Source organism: Myotis myotis, unplaced genomic scaffold, assembly GCF_014108235.1.
Source record: "Myotis myotis isolate mMyoMyo1 unplaced genomic scaffold, mMyoMyo1.p scaffold_m19_p_7, whole genome shotgun sequence".
Classification (NCBI taxonomy): domain Eukaryota; kingdom Metazoa; phylum Chordata; class Mammalia; order Chiroptera; family Vespertilionidae; genus Myotis; species Myotis myotis.
Genome location: NW_023416379.1, coordinates 1285315 through 1310562, shown reverse-complemented (window position 1 = coordinate 1310562; position 25248 = coordinate 1285315).

The following is a 25248-nucleotide window of genomic DNA, read 5'->3' as shown; positions in this document are numbered from 1 at the left end:
GGCTTCTGTCTCCGGCCACGTGTCTCCGGAGGGCGCGGGCATCTCCCATGGCGGAGGAGATGCCGCGGGGCCCAGCGGCTCTCGAAGACGCACAGCCAGTGAGCATGGTGACCAGGCCCTCTTCCAGGACCTGTGGGGGCCGTCCCGGGATGCGTGGGGGGCCCGCAGGATGCCAGGGAGGCCGCGTGGTCCTGGGGGACCCTGAGCCGGCCCTGGGGACCTGAGAGCGGCTCCTGGGAGCAGGTGAGACGCATGGCGAGATGGTCCCTCCGCTGCCCACGCGGGCGGTGCGTCTGCGAAAGGCTCGTCAGCAGCTACGAACACCTGAGGCGCCGCGTGCGGACTTGAGTTGACAGCGATCGGAGCCAATCCACTGCCGGCGCCGGGTTCTCCCTGGCTCGTCCGTCCCTTCCCGGAGGCAGGACGGGGACAGCCCTGCCCGCAGCGCATGGGGCCCAGGGAAGAGTCGCAGAGACCGATGCCCCATCGGGGTGCTCTGCCTCGGCATCAGAGAGACATAGCAGCCCCGAGGCCTTGGGGCTTCTGCGCCCCTGGAGGCCCCCCTGCCTGAGCCTATCCTGCAACCCAGGCTGCCTTTCAGCCCCACCCCACCCCCTGCACCCGGCCTCTCCAAACAGAAGCAATAAAGCTTTTTGCAGAAAAAGAAAGACAGACAGCTCTTCCCTACCGGCCCCAGCCTGTACCGCTCAGGCCCCCAGCCCGCACCCCTCAGGCCCCCAGCCCGCACCCCTCAGGCTCCCAGCCTGTACCGCTCAGGCCCCCAGCCCGCACCCCTCAGGCTCCCAGCCTGTACCGCTCAGGCCCCCAGCCCGCACCCCTCAGGCTCCCAGCCTGTACCGCTCAGGCCCCCAGCCCGCACCCCTCAGGCCCCCAGCCCGCACCCCTCAGGCCCCCAGCCCGCACCCCTCTGGCTCGGTCCTGACAATGTTGAAAAGGAGGGAAATAACAGAAAAACGCACCTGCGCTCTGAACGGAGCTGCCGGCCCCCCGCCCACAGGCGCCCAGCTCCCAGCCTCCTGGTCCCAGTGGGAGGCGGGGGAGCGGGAGGTGGCTCAGTGGGTAGAGCGTCGGCCTGTGGACTGAAGGGCCCTGGGTTCGATTCTGGTCAAGGGCATGTACCTCGGTTGCAGGCTCCTTGCAGGTCCGGGCCCTGGTCGGGCGTGTGCATGAGGCAGCCAGTCACTGTGTTTCTCTCACATCGATGTTTCTCTCTGTCCCGGCCTCGGGAGATGGCCTGACCCGGCACATGGTCAGTAGACTGGGGGCGGGGGGGACAGTGCTTGTGCTGGCTAATCTGGGGGGACACTCCACCCGTGGCTGCCAGAAACGGGGTGCTTCTTGCTGCAGAACACGTTCATCAGCAACTGGAAACACCTGGGACCCACCACGTGTTTGTGTTTGTGGCCAATCCTCACCCGGGGACATGTTTCCATTGAAGGAGAGAGGGAGAGAGAGAAACATCGATGTGAGAGAAACACATCGACTGCTTGCCTCCTGCACGCGCTGGACCAGGGCCCGGGCCTGGGAGGAGCCTGCAACCCAGGTACATGCCCTTGACCGGAATCGAGCCAGGGCCCTTCAGTCCACAGGCCGACGCTCTATCCACTGAGCCACACCAGCCAGGGCCTGACCTGCCACGTGCTGACTTGACATTTAATACCAATCAGATCCAATCCAGCCGGGTCCTCACTGGCTCATTCATCCCTTCCCGGAGGCTGCCCACACCCACCCGCGCGGGCAGCTGCTGTGCCGCGTGTAGGACACAGGGGGACCGGGAGCGGCCCTGCCCGCAGCGTGTCCAGCCCGGGAAGTCGCTGAGACTGATGCCGGTGGGTGTGCTCTGCAGCGGGAGCGTGGGGGCCTGAGGGACACACTGGGCGGGGCTCCTGGGGCACAGGCGGCGTGGGCCTGAGCCTCGGGGGTGCAGAGGCAGGACCCGAGAGGCCCCGTTGCTGGTGTGGCTCCTTCCAGGAGGGCCCGGCCCCCTTGGGAGTTGGTTACAAAATCACCTCGCCACCTCCTCGGAGTAAAAATAGCATCCCCGCTGCTGACGCAGACGGTTGCCCAGCAACCTGGCTGCCCCTCTTTCCTGTTTGAATCTCCGGCTGCACTCATCTCTCATCGGCCCTTTGGGTCACTCGTCAGGGCGGCCTGACACGTCCCTGGTAGAGCTAACGGACATGATGTCACCTCGGTGGAGCCAGGCCCTCCTGCCCCAGGAGGCCGCGGAGGGTGGAGGCCACGGAGGGTGGAGGCCCCGGGGGGCGGAGGCTGCGGAGGGCGGAGGCCACGGAGGGTGGAGGCCGTGGAGGGTGGAGGCCACGGAGGGTGGAGGCCCCGGGGGGCGGAGGCCGCGGAGGGCGGAGGCCCCGGAGGACGGAGGCCGTGGAGGGTGGAGGCCGCGGAGGGTGGAGGCCGTGGAGGGTGGAGGCCACGGAGAGTGGGGTCTGTGGCCGCGGAGGTTTCCAGAGACCGGTCCTCCCAGTGGTCACTCCGAGTGAAGGCATCGGCCAGGGGCTTAAGCCGCCTCTCTCGTGCCCACACGCTCCTCACTGGACAAGGCCAGGCGTCCCTCACTTGCTCCCGCCCTACCCCCACCCCATTTTGAACACCTGCCCCCCTACCCTTGTTTTTTTGCTTTATTTCTTCTTAGCCCTTATCACTGTTGGTTTATTTTATTTTATTTTATTTTTTATTGATTTCAGAGAGGAAGGGAAAGGGAGAGGGACTTAGAAAATCAGTGATGAGAGAGAATCATGGATGGGCTGCCTCCTGCACACCCCACACTGGGGATCGAGCCCGCAACTCGGGCCTGTGCCCCGACCTCCTGGTTCAGAGGTCGACGCTCACCCACTGAGCCACATGAGCCGGCGTTACTGCTGGTTTCAATGTGCCGTCCTGGTCCTTCTCTCCTCCCCACTACACTGAGCCGGCGGCATCGCGCTGGTTTCCTCTCCCCTGTGTTCCTGGAGCCGGGGATCGTGTCTGGCCTGAACCAGATGCTCATAAATAACCACGTTGGCTGGAGGGTGCGACGTGAGGGGTACAGCTACCCCCTGGAGGGAGGGAGCCCCCCGGCGGGGTCGGGCTCAGGAAGGGCCAAGGCCAAGGAGCGGAGGTCGGTGGTGGCAAGTACCCGGGAGACGCAGGCGGTCGGGTGCCGGGGCGGACGGCAGCCAGTGCGCTCGCCCCGGCTCTCGCTGGCGAGCAGATGGCAGCTTTTCCTTGCTCATCAGAGTCAAACTGCATCTCAGTAAATTGCTGACAAAGTTGCTACGTACAGAGCTTCCTGCGGGAAGACGCCCGGCAGCCAGAACAGGGGGCGCCGGCTGACAGCCCCGGTGCCAGAGCACACGCTGTATCTGAACGAGACGTCTCCTGTAATAACCTCTTGGGGGTGTTGGGTTTGTTTGTGGAAGTCTGTTTGGTTCTGCAAGGAGAACGAAGCTTGGGTCCTGGTGAGATGAGTTCACTTTCTCCATTTCCTATTCCCGTCTATCAGAAGACCCTACAACGACTGGAATTAAAATCATCGACAAAACATTTTTCCAAACCATGTGGACAGAAGCTAAAGTCCACGGAGAGGGTCACACCTTACAAAGCCGAAGGGGGTCGGGCACCCGGGTTCCAGCGGCTGCTCAGGCCCGTGCTGGTGTCTATCCTGAGCCTCGATGTGTCATCGGAAAGCGGGGACCCTGGTCCCCACCACTCAGGGCTGTTGAAGGGCGCGGACCGGCGTGATAGAGCAGCTGGGACCGGGCGGAGGGCTGGCTCGCAGGCTATGCTTCCTCAGTCACTAAAACACAGCAGCCTCGCTCACCGTGATGTCTTTAAAGGATTTGTAAGAGCCATGGTGTTTTCGCCCGGCCGGCGCGGCCCAGTGGTTGAGCGTCGACCTATGAACCAGGAGGTCACAGTTCCGTTCCCGGTCAGGGCACAGGCCCGGGTGTCGGGCTCGATCCCCACTGTGGGATGTGCAGGAGGCAGCCGATCCATGATTCTCTCTCATCATTGGTGTTTCTCTCTCTCTCCCTCTCCTTTACTCTCTGAAATCAATAAATATATATATATACATTTTTTTAAAGAATCATGTTTTCAAAAACTCATTCTTATAACTTTTCAAAACCCAAAACATAACACGAGCCTTAAACCTCTCCTTCCTAGAAACCGCGCTCCTTATTACGGCGAGTCCACATGGAAACGGGGACATTACACACGCATTTCTTCCCTGAACGCGCTCAGAGCCCTCCCACCGCCCTTCGCCGTGCCTCAGACGTACGTCCACGATAGAAGCCCTTCTGTTTGCCACAAGGACCTCAGCACCCCGTAAACGATGACCTCGTTCTATGAATGAGAACCCGAACCCCCCCTCCGGCTGCACCAGCAAGAGGGGTGCGGTCTCCCGGCCAAGCCAGTGCCCATCGTCCCACTGCGGCTGGGCAGCTGCTGACCCGACCGTGAGACTCCGGCCCTGGAGGGTCTTCCAGGAGGCTCGCCCACCCGAGTCCCACGGGGCCGCTGTCCACAGGCATCTCACCGCCCTCCGCGTCTGCAGCCTGGGAGGGAGGGAGGTCACACGCCTGGAGGAGGGAGCCCCCACGTGTGGGAAGGTCACGTGAGGAGGGTGAAGGCAAAGGATGGCGCGCTCCCTCCCGGCGCCTTAGCAGGAGCTTTCAAATGGCAAGAACGCGCGGAGGGTCTCTCTCTGGGAGGGTCTCCCCTGAGCGTCCCCACGGCTCACCCTGGATCGCCCGTGGGCACCAGCGTGTCTGTGCGGACACAGTCGACCCTCAGGTGTGTGATGTCACCGCTGCACTGAGATGTATCTGTGACCAACGCAGCCCTCCGGGCCTGTGCCCATCCGCTCCCTTCTCCACGCCCAGCGAGGAGGGCTCGGGGTCTCCCTGCGGGGCGACCAGGCAGCATCTGCCTCTGGTTCCAGGCCTCACACCATCAGTGTGACCGTGGGTGGCCTCTCTCGTGCCGCATCCTCCCTGTGTTTGTGCTCTTTAGAACGTGCGCTGCTCACGGCGCCCCAGTCTCCGGTGAAGTGCCGTCCAGGGCTTGGCGAGACACTGCGTCAGGTCAGCCTCGCTCGGGCTCCAGTCACAGAGCAGCTGGCCGGTGCTCAGGGGGGACCAGCAGCACAGACACTAAGCACGTGTCTCCAAACAGAAACACTCACAGAGCAAAGTGATTCGTTGATCATTGGATGGAAACGCGGGACCGGAAGCTGGCAGGAACCTAACCCTGTGTTTCCCCCGAGAGCACGGGCTCAGGGCTCACCAGTCGGTATTGGGGTGACTTCCTGAAGCATAGCTGCCGTGGGTGATGAGAAGTGACTGCCTAGGGAGGTGTGTGTGCGCACGCATGTGCATGTATGAACATGGAACATGCTGGGAGGAGATCCACACGCTTACACACACGGGGTCGGCAGAAGCAGGTGTGCAGTTAGGAGCAGGGAAACCGTGTGTTGTACTCCTATGTCTGTTAGTGGTTGTATTATTGATTATTGGCTTGAACCTACTGTTGCCCGCACCCGTGTATGCATGCATGCACGCCAGTAAACACGCATGGGGCTCGACGGCCGGTGGCTGGGTCCTTGTTTCTCGACAGGAGACCGCGTGATTCCGTGACCTCTCAGGAGACAGGACGTGGAAACCTAAGGGCCGGACAGCGTCTGTGCCGAAGCTCGCCGGTGCCCCACTCAGGAGGCCCCCCTGGCGGGCGGTGGGCCGTCGACCTGCCCCGGCACCCAGCTCACAGGGGCGGGTCTCTCCCGTGGCCACGCCCCTCCACCCGGGAGGGCTCCTCTTGGCTGCGGATGGCAGCACTTCCCCAAACGTCAATAATCTAAACATGTGAGGGCCACACACCGCTCTTCTCCAAAGAGTTCACAGCAACAACCTCAGACCCAACTACTCCCAACAACCCCCCCCCCCCGGGCACACCCTGTGGGCTCCCACAACCAGTGAGAAAGCAGCTTCCCCGTGTCAGCCTTCTGAGGAGTGTCACCACCCAGCGCTGAGGTTCCCATAGCAACGCGTCCCATCGCCTGGGCGACAGCGATCTTATGATGTCACCGATGAGCTAAACTAACTTAGAAAGCGGAGGGGGGCCATTGCCTCCCCGCCACACACACCCCCACCCCCCACCCCCAGCATCGCCTCATCGCCTCGCTGCCGGCCAGCCTCAGCGGGCGGAGGCGCCCAGGGCGGCCTCCCCGTGTCTTCTCCCTTCCCGGGGCTGCGCACTCAGCAGGCCGCCCCTGCGTCCCGGGACTCCCAGCTGCGGTGCTCGGTGCTCGGTGCTCGCACAGCAAAGGCGCAGTGCCTCGGGGGACGGGGGACGCGGAAAGTGTCCTGACACCGTCCCCAGCGCAGCCGGAGCCGCTCTGGGAACCGCTGGTGGTCGCATGACCGTCCACGGACAGTTTGCTCTCCTCAAACCAACCCCGGAGGACACACGCGCCCAGCGTCATTCTGTCCAGGTTTCCGTAAGTGCCCGCGCCCGGGGGAGAGCGCCGCGGGCCCAGAGGCGGAGGGGTCCCGTGAGCGGGCAGCTAAGGGACTTGAGAGCCTTCGCAGCCCCCGCCTCCCAGCTGCACGCATCGCTCACGCCCGGGAGCCTCTGACAGGCTGGCTGGTCGTCGTCTTCAGTTCCTCATTCCGGTCACATTCTAACGCGGCCACGGTCTCAGGCAGTCCTGGGGCTGAAGCCCAAACTCCACCTGGAAAAGGCATCGAACACAAGGGCATTCCCAAAGGCACCGACGGCCCCTCGGCCCAGACCCGGCCGTTCATCGCCATGCGAGCCCCGCAGCCCAGGGGTCAGCTTTGGCACGGGGTGGCGTGTGAGCGTTGCCATGGGAACCTCACGGGGGGGGGGGGGGCATGATCCCACGTGAAATCCTGTCTAGAATGTTGGCAGCGACTGTCGGACTGACGCCAGCCCCTCATTTGCAATCTGTTGGCCCAAACGTGTTTCTGCAAAATCTGCCGGTGAGGTCGCGGGAAGACGCCCCTGGGCTCGGGCCACGCCACGACCTAGATCCACGGTGTGTCCCGCCAGCTCTGTCCTGCGGGGCTCCTGACCAGCCACCCTGAAGGGGGCCACCGCCTTGCCTTCTCATCGTCCCCCCTAAGTGCCCCCACACACACACACATACACACAGGACGTCCTCTGACCTCGTCCACTTCACACTCCACCAAGGAAAGAACGTTGTATCCCACCGCCCGTCCCTGTGAGAACAGGGCACCGGGAACGCGGGTGTCGCCACGCAGACGTGTGACCGCGACGGCCTCTTCGCGCACAGACCTCTCTGCGAGGCTGGAGCAGACAGCGGCGTCTTCTCTTCTCAAATAAGCTTCGTTTTTAGAGCCGTGACAGGTTCTCCGCTAACTCAATGGGGAAACAGCTCTCATAGGCGCCCAGCCCGCGCCCTACAGTGCGTTCCTGTCACCAGGAGGCTGGCACCTCTCCGTCCTCAGAACCTAATCGGCATCTCAGGCGTAAAAGGGGGTCGTGCCTCGGCTCATTCCGTTCAGAGCATCCCTCAGCACCACCGTCTAGGCTAGGAGCTGAGCTTTCATGTGCTTGATCCTGAAACGGGTGTAAATCCCATCGCCGGCCTGCAGGAGGCGCCAGGGACCCTTCGCACAAGAACGGCTTAGCCGCCCGCCCTGCCAGGAGGTTTATGAGGCTGTGGTAGAACTGCCTGGCAGACGCTGCACTTTTGCCTGAACCGCTTCCACCTGAAGACAGACTTACACTCTGTCCCTAGAGAGCAGCATGAAGCCTGTGTCTTCCGTTGCAACCCAGCATGGCCCTGTCCTCCGACCCCAGGCCATGCCACCTGGAGCGCCCCCCCCCTCGGGGCGCCAGGGCTGTGGGCACCCTCGTGAGCGACGCGGTCTCTCCCCTCGTCCCCGTGGAGGCGCTCGCAGCCGTGTGGCGCGGAGAACACAGCCTCCCACCCAGCGAGCCTCAGACTTCCCACCCCGTCCGGCCGGAGCCACGTCCACGGCAGACACTTCCCACCCTGTCCGGCCAGAGCCACGTCCACGGCAGACAGTTCCCACCCCGTCCGGCCAGAGCCACGTCCACGGCAGACAGACCCGCTCCCCGGGTCCTCGCCGACTTCCTGGGTCCCTGCGGAGACCTTCGCACCCAGAGCCTCTGAAAATAACCCCTCTCCCCACTTAGCATCTGGAGGACTGAACGCTCTCACCTCCTTGTGCGGCCGAGAAAGGCCGCAGGGTTTCCTCCGCTTCCCAGCGACGGAGGCCAACTCCCCAGAAGGAAGCCCAGGTCCTGCCCAGGGGAGCAGCCAGGACTCCCCGACCAGGAAGGCGTCCCCAGGACACACTGAAGGCCCCCCACACGGGGCAGCTCCTCGCTCCAAGGCACGCTGCCAGCAACGAGCGGCCGGTGACATCCCGCCATGCCGGCTGAGGTCACAGGATGACAGCACTTACTGTCCTGGAAAGACAGCCCTCGTATGGTAAGTCTTCCTTAAAGGCAGTTTATAGGCAGTCACTACGAGGAAACTTATTTCGGAAACAGTGTAAATGCATAAAGGACCACCTGCAGGAGGTTTGGAGAACAGATGGGAGTTGGTCTGGGGGTAGAACTCACGAAGCGTGGTCTCACGTGGGCCTTTCACGTGGGCCTTCCCACGGACACCGGTGGGCCTTCCCCTGATTCAGAAGGGGGATCTCAAAGGCGGTGCCTGGGAGTCGTCCTGTTTTAATTGTTGGCAATTAAGCCCCTCCGCCCCTTAAGCCCCTCCACCCCCTTAAGCCCCTTTCTACCCCCTTTAAGCCCCTCCGCCCCTTAAGCCCCTCCACCCCCTTAAGCCCCTTTCTACCCCCCTTAAGCCCCTCCACCCCTTAAGCCCCTCCACCCCCTTAAGCCCCTTTCTACCCCCCCTTAAGCCCCTCCGCCAGCCCCTACCCCCCACCAGGCCTTCACCACCCCATCATCCGTGCCCGTGGGCTGTGCATGTAAGTATGTGAGTTCTTCGGGGAAGCATTCTTATTTGCACTCTGGGCAGACTCACTGAGACTAAAATGGGGCCCGAGGAACCCCATGGAGCCCCCAAGAGGAGCACAGAACCTTCCGGAAGCCCCTCTGCAGGATGTGAGTGAGCCCCCAGGCCCCGAGAGCTCAGGCCCCCGCCTCACTGGCTGAGCACGGACCAGCAGACTGCTCAACCCTCGCCCGTGACTTAGAGGGCCCCCAGCCTTGCTATGCTGTTGGAACTCAAGAAGAGAAGTGTCTTAAGAACAACAACACGGAGCCCAGGGGCAAAGGACACGGATGGGCGGACGGTCTCCCAGGTCAGACCCAGCAGTGGCCCTCGATCCGCCGGCCAGCCGTCGAGGGGCACGGCTCCCCCCCTGCGAGCCGGAAGTGCCTGGCGTCCTGCCCTTGGCTGGGCGGACGTGGTCCCGGCAGAGCCCTGCCTGGGCCGCTCTGACCTCGCAGTCGGGTCCTTGTTCAGGTCCCAGGAAAACTGTCGCCTCCTCTCAGAGGCCAAAGAGCGACCCATGGAAGACAGCGTCCCCGCGGCTCCCCTGCTCTGTGAGCTGTGAACACGCATCGCCACGGGATGCGAACTTCTCTGCTACCTGTTCCCGTCCCTCCCGCCTGCTTCCACCTCCTAACCGGCAGCGCGTTCCGCGTTCCGTGAAAGCCGAGACTGCGGCCTGCCCCCAAGAGAGTGTCTGCTGGCTGTAAACGCATCCCTCTCGTCTGAATACCAACTGGGTGGGGAAACTGAGTCAGGTAGGCGTCCAGGCAGAGAGCACCTGCAGCACCCAGGGGAGCGTGTGCCAGGAGCATCCACGGAGGCGATTGGTGCGCAGGAGCCAGGCCCCCACCCCCCTACCAGGCTCCCTAAAAGCGCGGCCTGGACACCCAGACTCGCGGTGCTGTGGCCACAGCCCCGGCCATCTGACCCCAGCTGACCCTCAGCCAGTCAACAAATGTTTACTGAGCACCTGCTTCGTGCCGGGGCCTGGGCGGGGCATTCCCAAGGGCGTGCTGGGGACGCGGAGATCTAGACGGCAGTTTCAAAGCGGTGGGCCGAGGGCTGTTAGCGAAATACACTGTATAGAGCAGTGATGGCGAACCTCTGACACGCGTGTCAGAGGTGACACGCAAACTCATTTTTTTTGTTGATTTTTCTTTGTTAAATGGCATTTAAATATATAAAATAAATATCAAAAATATAAATCTTTGTTTTACTATGGTTGCAAATATCAAAAAATTTCTATCTGTGACACGGCACCAGAGTTAAGTTAGGGTTTTTCAAAACGCTGACACGCCGAGCTCAGAAGGTTCGCCTTCACTGTTCTAGACTGCTGCGGTTTTTTAAGACAAATGAAATCTGCTTATCTTCGCAAGCACCTTGCGCGGTATCGGGCGCGTCGCACATGTCCGCTATTTAATGAGTTTGGACATTCCTGGGATTCCAGACTGCGCAGGCGAAGGAACCAAACAGCAAGTCCATCTCCGATAGCAGCTCCCTGAAAATGCGTGCCCGTCCGCAGGAAAGAGCACATTCAAAACACAAGGCACCACTCCCGCTCTGACGAACACCGGCACCGGCTCGCGTGGGAGGCCGCGGCCGGAAACGCGTTTTAAACAGACGTCATTGAGGACACCCACCCAGCGGCCGCTCCGGCTGAAGACTGTCATGGGGCCTGGACTTCACAGAACGCACAGAAGCCCACTGTTCACAGCGGGACAGTACACACGACAGAGAGGTGAGGCCGCCTCCAGAACAAGGCGGCGCGGGGAGAAATCTCGGGGCGCCTCCTGAGACGGCGGCAGCAGCTCAGCGCCAGGACAGCGGCTCTGAGGAGCCCCCAGGGCGGCGAGGGTGGGTACCCCACAGCACGAGGGGGTGACCAGCAGGAACGTGGGGACACAGCGAAGCTCCACGCCACAGGTTTTGCTGCTGACGGGGCACCTGCCTGCTCTGAGGAACTGCGTCCCCTCGCTGTTCAGGGCCTTCGGCCGCACCAACAGGGTGAAGGTCTCGCCTCCGCGGCTTTGCATTTGAACTTGATCTTGTGGCTGAGAAGTGTGGCTTCACCTCCCAGCGCCTGCACCATGGATTCTCACAACAGTGACCAGAAGCGACTGCGCGGTTCCCATTCATCCCCACGGCCCTCCCCTCCTCCTCCAACAACTCTGCACCTGGCACATCTGGCTTTCCTGTCTGACCCACCAGAACAGGGAACCACCCTCGCCACCGCTCATTTGAAAGCAAAGAGCGCGTCCCCACAGGGAGCCGGGGCTGAGCCAGGTCTTGGAAAGCAGACGGAACTGCGCACGAGACTCTCCCACCCGCTATCGGCAATGCCCCACCTCCCAGCCCATGCTGGGTCCCAGCCAGTAGGAGGGCCACACAATAACAATAATCCTATATAATAAAACCCTAATATGCAAATCCACCAAATGGTGGAAGGACTGGTCACTATGATGCGCACTGACCACCAGGGGGCAGACACTCAATGCAGGAGGAGCGCCGCTCAGCCATTAGCTGGGCTCATGGCTGGTGAGTGCAGCAGTGGGAGCCTCTCTGGCCTCCGTGGCAGCGCTAAGGACCCCTCGGGGATGTCCAACTGCCGGCTTAGGCCCGCTCCCCGAGGTGTCCCAGACTTCGAGAGGGCACAGGCCAGGCTGAGGGACCCCCAACCCCAGTGCACGAATGTCATGCACCAGGCCTCTAGTAATAATAACAATACCTTGCTTTTGGATACAACCTTCAGACGGAGAAACATCTCCCATGCACTCCCACGCTAGGGGCCCACCTGTGAGTACACAGCGCAGGCAGGATTATCTCTAATACATTCGAGTGGGGACATCCACGCAGGTGACCCCGTGACCCCACGGATGGCTGGATCGGGGCTAAAACAGCCCGTATGGCTGGGGGTTGTTTGTACAAATTCCAGACGATCACTTACTTACACGGGGACAAGGAAGGGGTGTCCGCCAGGCCTCCTTCGCCCCATGGGGCAGCGCCGGCTGTGTCCCTGCCGGTCCCTGGGGTCTCAGTGCCCCTTAGGAGCCGAGCGCAGCCCAGCCTGTACCCCACCCAGCTGCCCACAGGCCCTGGCCGCCTGTCCACTTCTCAAGATGGAAGGGTCCAGGGCACCTGCCTGAGACCTAACAAGACTTCTCTTTGCCCTTTTTTTGGGCCAAAGTGCAAGGTAAAACATCAGCAAACATTCAGATTGTGTTCACTGTCGCTTTTTATGGAGCTTCTGCTAACTCGCGGAGTAACTTTCCTCCTAAGTCATTCAAATGGTGAGATTTGCAGCACATTCTCTTAAAACAGAGGCGCATTAGAATCTGTCCCACGTTGCACCCAAAATACACTTCCATGTTAAAAAAAGAGCCTGCCCTCCGCAGATCCTTCTGTCTGTGTGTCTCTGAATAACAGTTTCTTACAACTTATAATAGAAATATTTATGGACGAGTGGGCCCTTTGCTTGTCCAGACGCTCACGGGCTCCCTGGTGCTTGGCACACAGTAGGACTCAATAAAAACGTGTTGAGCGAGGGAAGAGTCAACGGCGATTATCCAATGAGAGAACCGTGAGCAGGCGTTTTGGCAAACAAATAAAAGCCGGCACCGGCGAGCGGCTGTCACTCCGCAAAGCTGGCTGTCGAGAGCAGAAATCACGATTTTAAAGCAACATCACCCCGTTCTGTACACAGGAGGTCACAGGGCTTGCTAGCTCTGAGCCCACTGGCCTTTAATGCGTGCTCATCGAAACGTGCTTGCTACCTGCAGAGTCTTCCCTGCCCGTGCCTAACCCCAGGCCCCGTGCACCAGCCCCTGCGTCTGAAGCTGATGACCAGTGTCAGGAAGCCAGGCCTCTGCCCAGACCCCACCCCACAGAGGGCCCAGGTCAGTCTCCCTCCTCAGTCTCTCCCCCAAACGCACCAGAGCCAACAGCCGGGCTGTGGCACCAGAAGTCAGGATGCACTGATCCCCCTGTGACTCCGCAGTGGGCTGGAGGGACCCGGGGGCATAACTGGGCCCCTGTCGGCGACTCCAGGTGAAACACCAGGTGGGAGGAGCTCGAAACCAGACCACTGAGGACATGACCGAACAGCCGTGTCATCAAAAGCGAACTTCAGGCCTGGCCGGTATGGCTCCGTGGATAGAGCGTCGGCCTGCGGACTGAGGGAGCCCGGGTCCAATTCTCGGTCAGGGCACAGGCCCGGGTTGCGGGCTCCATCCCCAGTGTGGGGTGTGCAGGAGGCAGCTGGTCCATGATTCTCTCTCATCACTGATGTTTCTCTCTCTCCCTCTCCCTTCCTCTCTGAAATCAATAAAAATACACATTTTTAAAGCGAATTTCATAAAACTGTGGCATAGAATTCATTGACAGTTATGGGCGCCCCTGAACAAACTGCAGAACTAGGGTCAAGTGTCCCAACTCAAGTAAAGAGAACATCCGTCGCCATTACGTCCAGGCATTTCCATTAAAATGGCTGTTCTGCTTATAGTTTGCCTATCTTATTGGAAAACCAGGAAAACCATGTTTTCTGATGAAATAAGTCCATGAAGCTGACATTGGGCTGAGCTGCGACTAAGCCTGGAGGATTCCAGGTGAGGCCACCCAGGCCCTGGTGGTCACTGGACACGGAGGTCTGCCCCGGCTACTAGTTCAGGTCCCCAGAGCACCTTCTGGGGACTTCTTCTTGGGGGGGAGGGGTGATGCTTTTCAAAACACTGGTACCTGAACCCCTTATCAGGTGCTCACTCAAGAAGCAGAGAGAGAGAGAAGTCAGAGATATTCAAGGTGTGACAACCACAAAAACACTTAGTCTGACTAACTGGTGTGTGAATACTGGTGTGTGTGTGTGTGTGTGTGTGTGTGTAAGAGCAGGTTGGACACAATGAGGAAGGGAATTCTGGTTGGAGACTAGAAATGAAGCTTCACTTAGAGAAGGAAAATCCACAGCAGAGGATGCACGTGCGAGAACAGTCACCACAGCATCGCTGGGGTCAGGAACGGAACGAGCGTAAATGCTCGTCGATGGGGGATGAGTGAAGTGCAATGTGGCACGTCTACGCCACAGAGGGTCACGCGGCCGACACAGAACTTAATCAGACATATCAGCTGCCCCAGCAAGATTTCTAAGAAGTACTGTTGATAAATCAAGATGTAGAAAATATCTAGACTATCCTTCTTTCATAAAACAATAGCACAAAAGCCATGTATTTATGCTTTTTCTCCAAATCCTCTTGTTCTTGAGTTCAGGTAGCAAGTTCAGATACACAAGGTTTCATATAGGGAAGGATGGGTACCTGCTACGTACATGAATAAATATTTCTATCCGTAAATCAATAAGCAGTATTATGAAACCCCACCTTTGCATTTATAAAAATATACATATAATAAATTTCTACACACAATTTTTAAAAATATGAAATGAAACAGGAGCATTGTTTTAATTTGTATCACTTGGCTCCTCCTGGCATTTTAACTCCTGGACAGTGGAACTTACTTCTCGAACTTAACTCATTCAGGAAGGCTGTTCGAAAACCGAATCATTTACGCCCGTTAGAAATCATGTAAACTGAGTTAATCCGTCCCAGGCCCCCAAATGGTTCCCTGCTTAACCTTTCTTATACATAGTACAGGCCGATTCTACTGTTTAATCTGTAACAAACACGTTAAAAAGGAAAAGAAATGAAAATTAACAAAAAGGAAAGGAAACGTACAGTAAAAATGAAACTTCAACAGTAATTATAAACAGCAACAAAAGCAAAATAATAATAATAATAATAATAATAATAATAAAAATAATAATAATAAACCACGAACTCTCCCGAGGTGTTACAGCAGGAACTGACTCCCATTCCGCATCTCACCTTGGTCTGTCCTGAGAGGCTGACCCCACATGTATGGGCACGAAAGGTCATCAGGTGAGAAGAGACTGTTCCAGAAGGAGATGGAGAAGCATGCCCTGCAGAAGGCACAGCGCCTGCGCTCCCGCGTTAGACGCTCGGAACACGGTGGGCACCGCAGGGCCCTCATGGGAGCCCTCAGGGCAGGAGCCGGTCCCCGGAGGTGGAGTCGCCGCTGGAGCTCCCGCGGCTCAGAGCCCGGCTGGCAGCCCGTCTCCCTAACGCCAAGGCCCCTTTCCTGCTCCCGGGCCTCCTGACACCGGGTCCCGTGCCCTCGGCCGGCCATGGACAGCAGGCAGACTGAGCCCCAGGGGAGCCGCCTGTGCACGGAGCCCTGATTGCGCCCACCTCCACCCTGTTCCTGGGCCCTGGCCCGGGGGTCACAGGCTCCTCAGCTGCATCCGGCCTGTGCGGGAGGCACGTCAGCCTCGCACCGCGACCACGGCCAGGCCTCCAGGGTGGAGAGTCCCACACTGGCCCGTGAGCACCCCACTACTGTCCAGCGGTTCCCAGGCGTGTCCTCTGCCCTCAGGACAAGGCCCTGTCGGCTGCGCGGGCGTCTTTAGGACTTTCCCTCTGTGGCCGCGGGCCTCGGAGTTGATGGATGGGGCGGACGGTGCTGGCCTGCGCACGCGTGGAACAAGGACGATTTGTTGAAACACGTGAGTGGACACTCACCACGGGGCATGCGGACGGCCTGCAGCCACCTGCCAGCCACCAGCCCCGGGCAAGGCGCAGTCAGGGCGAGGCAACCACCAGCTTCCCTGTGGAGGACGGAGCAGCTGGGACCAGCCTGCGGCTCACTCCTGGCCCAGGGAGGCAGGCCCTTTCCCAGCACGAAGGCTGGCGCTCTGCGGGGCACCCCTGTTCTCACCTGCAGACCCCCCTGCCGGGTGCCCTCCCTGCAGGCCGCCCAGCACCCCGGAGGCACCCCTTTTCCGGGTCCGACCCGGCGGGTCCTCCCTGGGGCTCCACCCACCCCTCCCTCAGGCCATGGCCCGTTTTTTAAAAGGCTGCTGCTTACAGGGAATGAACGAATGGGTCTCACATTTCAGGAACCTGCGTGCGTGATGAAATGAGAGAATAAAGCGAATTTTCTCCAAAGGTGGATGCAAGCACCCATTTTCCTATGCAAAACGCAGAACTTAAATTGTTTGATTTTTATGTCTCTTCTTTTTTAAATATGTTTTTATTGATTTTTAGAGGGAGAGGGGTAGAGAGATAGAAACATCAATCAGAATCAGCTGCCCGCTGCACGCGCCCCACTGGGGATCAAGCCTGCAACCCGGGCCTGTGCCCTGACCAGGAATCGAACCGGGACCTCCTGGTTCATAGGTCAACACTCAACCCCTGAGCCACGCCAGCCGGGCAGCACCCTCCTCTTTCAGGCCAGACTCACTCCCCCGTCCTCACTGCAGCGTGTTGGAGCCGAGGGCAGCGGGCGTCTCCCAGTCTGCGCGCTGATGTCTGCATCTGCCTGCCAGTTGATGCCTCACGTGTCACCGCCAGCACCGTGAGGACGGGGCACCCGGGCTTTCCCCGCAAACACGGGTCGGGTACGTGCCTGCGGCTGCGACCACTGGCTGCCCCCCGCAGGCTGGCCGACAAGCGCGTGGTGCAAACCTCGTCTCCACCAGGGACTTGGGGCTGACATGCTAACTCGTGACCCAGAAACGCCGCCCCGAAATGAAGTCTCCCGCAGCTGATTACCATTCTGTTTTGTTCCCACCTCGACGATAATTACAAAAGATGCTAAGAACCTGCGACACATTATCCTCCGTGTCTCTGCACCTGCAGGGGCGGGAGCGCCCGTGTGTTCCGGAAGTTACCATCCCCTCTCCCTCAAAAGGGGGGGGGGGGGAGCTGCCCGTTCCCCTGCACTCGTCTGTCTGCTTCCAGCTCCAGCGGTTCCATCGAGCACACTGGGCCCGCCTGGGAAGGGCCGCCATCCTCATCCCGAGCGTATCCGGCCCCCCAAGATCGCACCAGACTCGCCGCTCTGAGCCATGGTCCTGCGTGGAGGCGTGACCTGGTCACGGTGATCGCGTGTGGGGAACACCCTGGGAGGGAGCCCAGCTCTGTGTCGGGCACGGCGGGACCGGTTCTGAGCCTTGCTGGCTCCGTCCGGCTGCTCCTCGCTATCACTGCGGCCGTGAAGTTTCCGGCGCCCCCTCGTTTCAGTGTGTCCTAGACATGGGGAGCTCACCAGAGGCTGAAGGCGGGGGCAGGAAACCACCTAAGTCCGGGTCTCCGAGCGCCCGCCTGGAGATGGCACAGCCCCAAGCCCTGCCCGCGCCAAGGGCCCTGGCCGCACTCTGCCCCGGCCCCTCGCTTGGCGCTGTCAATCTTTTATGCGTATTTCCTCAGCCACGTGGCAGGTTTACGAGAGCCGAGAGCGGCCGCACTGCACTCCTGACCAGACGTCGGGTTTTCCATCCGCTCGGGCTCTGACCGGCCGCCGGCCCCGCCCATCCACCAGCTCTGGCTGCGAACCAGCCCCGGAGGCAGCGGTGAACTGGCCGGGAGACTCGAAACACGAGACGTCCTCTCTGAGCCGCTAGAAACCACCACTTCCACGTTGACTGAAAGGCACTAATTAAAGGTTCGCGATGAGACTGCCGCGGGCTTCCTCTGACTTTGGCCGTTCGTCCGTCCGTCACCACAAAAGTGCTTTGAACCGTGGAGTCAACGGCCCTCCCCCCCTTCCCATAGCCAGTGACCACACATGAATGTCCACACATCAGTGCTCCAAGGAGAGAGAACACGAAACGTTTTGTCAGCTGTTCGTTACTTTTTAAAATTCATTTTTTAATTGATTTCAGAAAGTAAGGGAGAGGGAGAGAGAAACATCCATGATGAGGGAGAACCATGGATCGGCTGCCTCCTGCACACCCCTCACTGGGGATCGAGCCCACAACCCGGGCCTGTGCCCTGACCGGGAACCAAACCGTGACCTCCTGGTTCATAGGTCAACGCTCGACCACTGAGCCACGCCGGCCGGGCTACTTTGGTTTTTTAGGGCCGGGAGTGTGTCTGCCCACTGTCCGGTGCCGCCTGCCAGGACACGGGCATCGGCCAGACAGCAAAGGGCCCCTCGGCTCACGGGGAAGGTGAGGCGCTCAGCGGGATGTCAGCTATGGACGGACGGTCCATCTGAAAGCGTTTCCCCTGGACACACTCGCTGGACTCGTTTAAGAAGCAAAAGCTGTCACCGACACCACGGCGAACACCTCAGCAGCCCGGCCCCTCGCCTGGCGCTGTGCCGGGCGCCTCACAGGAGCGGCTGTGTTCGGGCAGCTGGACTCCAGAGCCCCCGGGCCACGTGCTCACCACCCGCCGGCAGCTCCCCGTTCACGGAGGGCTCGGGGCCCAGGGCTGCGCTGGGACAGGAGTGGCCTGCACAAGGTCCCCCCAGCTGCCAGGGGCCCGGCATCTTCTGGGGGGGAGCAGCCGCTCGCAGACAAATAAGAGGCGATGTCTTCTCTCTGCATGAGAAACGTGTTGTCTGTGGGGGCCCAGTCAGGCCCTGGCACCGGGGAGCCTGGTTCTTGCCTTGGTCTCCCTGGGGCTCGGGCTGGAGGGTGGTGAGCAGAGGGTGGTGAGCAGAGGGTGGCACAAAGCTGGGCAGGCCGTTCCAGGCCCGAGAGGGCCCGTCTCAGCTCCCGCTCCCTGGCACCGGCCTCGGGCGGGCTCCCTGGGCAGCAGCATCCGCGGCCCCACTTCAGGGAGCAGCGAGCAGGAGGGCTGCGCGTTCCCGTCACACAGCAAAGGGCGCCGGGCCCCGCGGGAGCGAGAAGGCAAGGAAGCCCTGTCTATCGAGGCGGGAATGACAGCGACGCCTGTGGCCTGTGGCTTTAGAAGGAAGCATCTCGCCACCCTGCCCCCATCCGTGGAGCGTCATGTCCGATGCTTCTCTCGGTGCCTTCAGTGTCCGAGCTGCACTGGGAGCCAGGGGCTAGCAAAGAGGGAGCCGGACTCTCGGGTCCCAGCAGCCGGAGGGCCACACGCAGAGGTGACAGGCGCACGGGTGACGGGTCACGCTGACTTCACACACGCCCAGCGCCCCAGGCCCACCCTCGCCTTGGCTGCCCTTGGCAAGCCCGTCCTCACATCACAGAGGGAGGGCCCTGGGCTGCGGGACAGGAGCAGGGCCTGGGCCTTGAGCTGGAAGCCGAGGGGAGGCCGTTCCTAAAACACGCCCGGCGCCCACTTCCAGCCACGGTTTCCACGTCGGGAGGGAGCTCCGCTCTGGGGCTGGTGGAGGGGGGTGGGGCAGGGGGGAGGGGGGCCGGGGCAGGGGGGAGGGCCTGGCCTGGGACATGCACACCCCGCCCCTCCCCACTGCCTTGGCAGACGCCCTCCCCTCGGCTGTCCCTCCTGCCAGGGAGGCCCAGGGTCTGTGAGCAGAAGGGGCCACCCCCAAACGGCCAGCCCCCAAGGTCCCACAACACAGAGCCCCTGCCCTTCCCCACCCCACTGAGGTCAGTGCGGGCACACGCCGGCCAGGTCACCCCTCCACCACCCCACCCCGTGCCCAGAGTTCACCTGCACAGGAGCAAAGGGACCGAGCACAGGGGACCACCTAGCAAGACACCAGCCCTGGAGACCATGGAGGCCACGCCCAGCGGAGGTGCCTGAGCTTCAGAACCAGCCGTGAGCGGCCAGGCTGGCGCGTCCCCGCCCAACAGAGGCCCCAGGTGGACCCTGTCATGTCTTCCTGTGCTCCTTCCGCTCCCTGCCCAGCCCTGTCGGGACCCAGTGCTGAGAGGCTCCCATTGCGCCACTAATGCAGAGCCATTTGCAGAGAACCTACTCTGTGCTCACCCCCCGGGGGAAGGCCTGAACGAAAGCCTGACCACCCTCACCACGGCCTCCACCCCCTCCACCCCCGGGAGCCGGGCCCACGGGAGCGGGAGGCAAGGGGGGGGGGGGCCGGGCCCACGGGAGCGGGAGGAGGGGGAGCCGGCCCGGAGAGGCTCAGGGCTGCGGGACAGGAGCAGGGACCGGGCCCTGAGTGCGGCTGTGTCCACGGGCGTCCACACCAGCCAGCAGAGGCCTGGGCCTCGTGGAGACAACCCCTAATCCAAAGAGATTTGCGATAACTTGTTTAACTAAATAAACTCGTTTAATTTATTAATTTATTCTTTTTTCGCCATGAGGTCATAACAACGCTGGCCTGGGGGCTGTCCCCTGTCAATAAGACAAAGACATCTGTCAAAGAGGGCCTGGGCCAGGGATTGGGGGACTTTTCAACTCAGTAGGAAGTGCGTTTCCCAGTAGGACCAAGCGCACACAGCCACGCACTAACCCTGCCTCCCTCTGGCCGCCCTCCTCCTCTCCTCTCCTCTCCCCACGATGTCTTCCTCCCAGCTTCTCCCCCTCCGACCCCCACCTCTGCTCCCCTGCCCCCTCCTCCTCCATTCTCCCCGCCCTCCCCCTCCCCCTCCCCCATGCCATCCAGCCTTTGGAAGTGTGGCTAGGATGCTCCAAAAATAGATCTCATGACTCACAGATGGGCTGCTACCCGAAACTAGGGACCATTCCAAGCGCATGGAAGGGGGTCCCTGAGGACCCCCCCCCAGTATGTTCTGGGAGTGAAATGTGAAACGGAAGTTCACGGAAGCTAGCTGACTAAGGCGTGTGCTACACTAACAAAAGCTTAAAGCAGTGTTTCTCAACCTTCCTAATGCTGCGACCCTTTAATACAGTTCCCCATGTTGTGGTGACCCCCAATTTCATTGTTACAAATTGAACATCATTAAAGCATAGTGATGAATCACAAAAGCAATATGCAATTATAGATGTGTTTTCCGATGGTCTTAGGCGACCCCTGTGAAAAGGTCGTTCGACCCCCAAAGGGGTCACGACCCACAGGTTGAGAACCGCTGGCTTAAAGTCTTTAGAAGGAACCCTCTGAAGACACAGCCAGCACTCAGTCCCTGGCAGGCAGCGTGAGGATGTGTGTGGGGTGACGGGTGGCCCTGGCAGACAGACAGGTGGCAGCATCAGGAGCGGAGACCCCTCCACGGCTGGGCGAGGACAGGCCTTTCGGTGGAACAGCCAGGTAAGCGTGGACTGGCCGGGCACGTTGGTGCCGGTCATAAATATGGCGACACGGTCGCAGTGCGTCCTCTTGGACATCTGGGCAACTCCCGTCCACACATGACTGCATTAGTTAGCAGAACTAAGCGTCCCTTTTTTAACACGTTAAGCGCCCAGCCTGTTTTGTCTTCCGGATGGAAAGTATAGTGTCAGTCACCGGTGACTGACATGGGGCTTAACGTGTTAAAATATGTATGTTTTTACTGATCTTAGATAGAGAGGAAGGGAGGATAGAGAGATGGAAACATCATTGATCGGCTGCTTCCTGCACGCCCCCTACTGGGGATTGAGCCCCCAACCTGGGCGTGTGCCCTGACCCAGAATTGAACCAGCGACCTCTTGACTCATGGGTCTATGGATGCTCCACCACCGAGCCACAGCGGCCGGCAGAGCTTAAGCATTCTTGCTCATGCCCTACGCACCCTGTACACCCGCCCTTGGAGGGAAAAGTGTTTACCCTTATTCTTTCCATCAGCAACAAGACACTGCAATCGGTCTCCAAAAGTATTAAACGACTCTTAAATAAAGCGGCAAACGTCTACAGTAACTGTAACAGGACTTTCCCACACCACAGAGGGACTACCAGCAGTAATGAGTACGGAGATTACCACGCATACAGTTCTGACAAGTGATAACTCGCTACTCTAAGGGCTGCAAGAATGTGTAAGAAACGAGCCCTTCTAGAATCTTCCGGTCCAGTGGGAGGAGAGGGACCCAGATGGTATTGGAACGGTCCTCGTGCCCAGGGAACGTGTGAGGCAGCAGCCAGGGGTCAGGACTCAGAGGGGAGGTCCTGCCAGAGGAGGCGCCGTGGCTCCGTGGAGAAGGAGAGGCCAGGAATTCCCGAGGCCCGAGGATGCGGGAGGGAGAACCTCAGAGAGAGACCGGCCGCGGGGAGGCCAGGCGTTCTGGGGAGAGGGGCCTGCCTAGGCTCTCCTCAAACGTGGACATCAGCTGCCCGGCGGGTGTGACTCGGTGGCTGAGGGCTGACCTATGAGCCATGGTTCGATTTCCAGCCAGGGCACACGCCTGGTTCGCGGGCTTGGACCCCGGTAGCGGGTGCCCAGGAGGCAGCAAGTCAGTGATTCTCCGCATTGATGTTTCTGTCTCTCTCCCTCTCCCTGCCTCTCTGATATTAAAATATTAACAACAAAAACGCTTACTATTTAAAAGGAAAACACAGCAAGCCTCGGTGGATCTGGGTGCCGGGCCCCTGTGGGGGGCAATGGGGGGAACACAGTCGGGCTCTGACTTCATGTCGCTGTTTGCAGTGGACGAAGCATCGGCACATCCATCACCTCATTCGCACTCCTTCGGGGTCCCAATGCCGAAAAGAGGGGGCTGTGCTGAATTCTACCAGCGAGTGAAAGAAGCAGGCGATTTCCTTATCAGAGAGGGACGGGAAGGGCCTCCTGGCTCCGGGAGCCCACGGGGACGGGACGGAGCAGGGGGGCCGCGGCGCTCGGGGCCCAGTCTGCCCTCCTACTTCCTCCCAGAGACCCCTCCCTCACCTGCAAGGAGGAGAAATCCTGTCTCGGGCATTTGGGGCCAGGCTAGCAGGCACATGCTACCAACGTATTTCCCCGTCTCTGCTCTCAGATGGGAAGCCTCTGAGCTGGAGCTGCTGTGAGGAGCCATGGCTGCCGAGCAGGGATCTGATTGGGCAGAGCTGAACCAGTGACCACCGGGCAGGGATCTGACTGGGCAGAGCTGAACCCGTGGCCACCGAGCAGGGATCTGATTGGGCAGAGCTGAACCCGTGGCCACCGAGCAGGGATCTGATTGGGCAGAGCTGAACCCGTGGCCACCGAGCAGGGATCTGATTGGGCAGAGCTGAACCCGTGGCCACCGAGCAGGGATCTGATTGGGCAGAGCTGAACCCGTGACCACCGAGCAGGGATCTGATTGGGCAGAGCTGAACCCGTGGCCACCGAGCAGGGATCTGATTGGGCAGAGCTGAACCCGTGACCGCCGAGCAGGGATCTGATTGGGCAGAGCTGAACCCGTGGCCGCCGAGCAGGGATCTGATTGGGCAGAGCTGAACCAGTGGCCACCGAGCAGGGATCTGATTGGGCAGAGCTGAACCCGTGACCGCCGAGCAGGGATCTGATTGGGCAGAGCTGAACCCGTGACCACCGAGTAGGGATCTGATTGGGCAGAGCTGAACCCGTGACCACCAAGTAGGGATCTGATTGGGCAGAGCTGAACCCGTGACCGCCGAGCAGGGATCTGATTGGGCAGAGCTGAACCCGTGACCACCAAGTAGGGATCTGATTGGGCAGAGCTGAACCCATGCCACCGAGCAGGGATCTGATTGGGCAGAGCTGAACCCGTGGCCACCAGCAGGGATCTGATTGGGCAGAGCTGAACCCGTGACCGCCGAGCAGGGATCTGATTGGGCAGAGCTGAACCCGTGGCCGCCGAGCAGGGATCTGATTGGCAGAGCTGACCCGTGACCGCCGAGCAGGGATCTGATTGGGCAGAGCTGAACCCGTGACCGCCTAGCAGGGATCTGATTGGGCAGAGCTGAACCCGTGACCTCCGAGTAGGGATCTGATTGGGCAGAGCTGAACCCGTGACCGCCGAGCAGGGATCTGATTGGGTAGAGCTGAACCCGTGACCGCTGAGCAGGGATCTGATTGGGCAGAGCTGAACCCGTGACCGCGAGCAGGGATCTGATTGGCAGAACTGAACCAGTGACCGCGAGCAGGGATCTGATTGGCAGAACTGAACCAGTGACCGCCGAGCAGGGATCTGATTGGGCAGAATCTGAACCAGTGACCGCGAGCAGGGATCTGACTTGGGCAGAACTGAACCAGTGACCACCGAGCAGGGATCTGACTGGGCAGAACTGAACCAGTGACCACCGAGCAGGGATCTGATTGGGTAGAACTGAACAAGTGACCGCCGAGCAGGGATCTGATTGGGCAGAATTGAACCAGTGACCGCCGAGCAGGGATCTGACTGGGCAGAACTGAACCAGTGACCGCTGAGCAGGGATCTGATTGGCAGAACTGAACCAGTGACCGCCGAGCAGGGATCTGATTGGGCAGAATTGAACCAGTGACCGACGAGCAGGGATCTGACTGGGCAGAACTGAACCAGTGACCGCCGAGCAGGGATCTGATTGGGCAGAATTGAACCAGTGACCGCCGAGCAGGGATCTGAATGGGCAGAACTGAACCAGTGACCGCCGAGCAGGGATCTGATTGGGCAGAACTGAACCAGTGACCGCCGAGCAGGGATCTGATTGGGCAGAACTGAACCAGTGACCGCCGGGCAGGGATCTGATTGGGCAGAACTGAACCAGTGACCGCCGGGCAGGGATCTGATTGGGCAGAACTGAACCAGTGACCGCCGGGCAGGGATCTGATTGGGCAGAACTGAACCAGTGACCGCCGGGCAGGGATCTGATTGGGCAGAACTGAACCAGTGACCGCCGAGCAGGGATCTGATTGGGCAGAACTGAACCAGTGACCGCCGCGCAGGGATCTGATTGGGCAGAGCTGAACCAGTGACCTCCGAGCAGGGATCTGATTGGGCAGAGCTGAACCCGTGACCGCCGAGCAGGGATCTGATTGGGCAGAACTGAACCAGTGACCGCCGAGCAGGGATCTGATTGGGCAGAACTGAACCAGTGACCGCCGAGCAGGGATCTGATTGGGCAGAACTGAACCAGTGACCGCCGAGCAGGGATCTGATTGGCAGAACTGAACCAGTGACCGCCGAGCAGGGATCTGATTGGCAGAACTGAACCAGTGACCACTGAGCAGGGATCTGATTGGGCAGAACTGAATCAGTGACCGCCGGGCAGGGATCTGATTGGGCAGAGCACAGGGAGCCTGTGGAGCCTGGAACACCCTATTCCTTCACCTGGGTGTGCACATGTGTTAGCATTAACTACACCATCCACCTACGGTTTACCTACAATGTTCACCAAGAGGGTGAACTTTCTGGAAATGTTACAGCTCAATTAAAAAGAAAGATATTGGCATGCAAGCAAGATTGAAATGTATACAGTTATGAGTTGGCTTTTATTATGGATTCTGGTGTTCGACCTTTTACGTTTTTAGGCAGAGATCTCACCCTGGTGTAGCGGTGTGTTCTCGGGACACGTTGCGACTTCTCTTTCTGATGGAGAAGGCCGGCAGGTGTTCCTGTGACCAGCTGACCAAGCTCCACCCC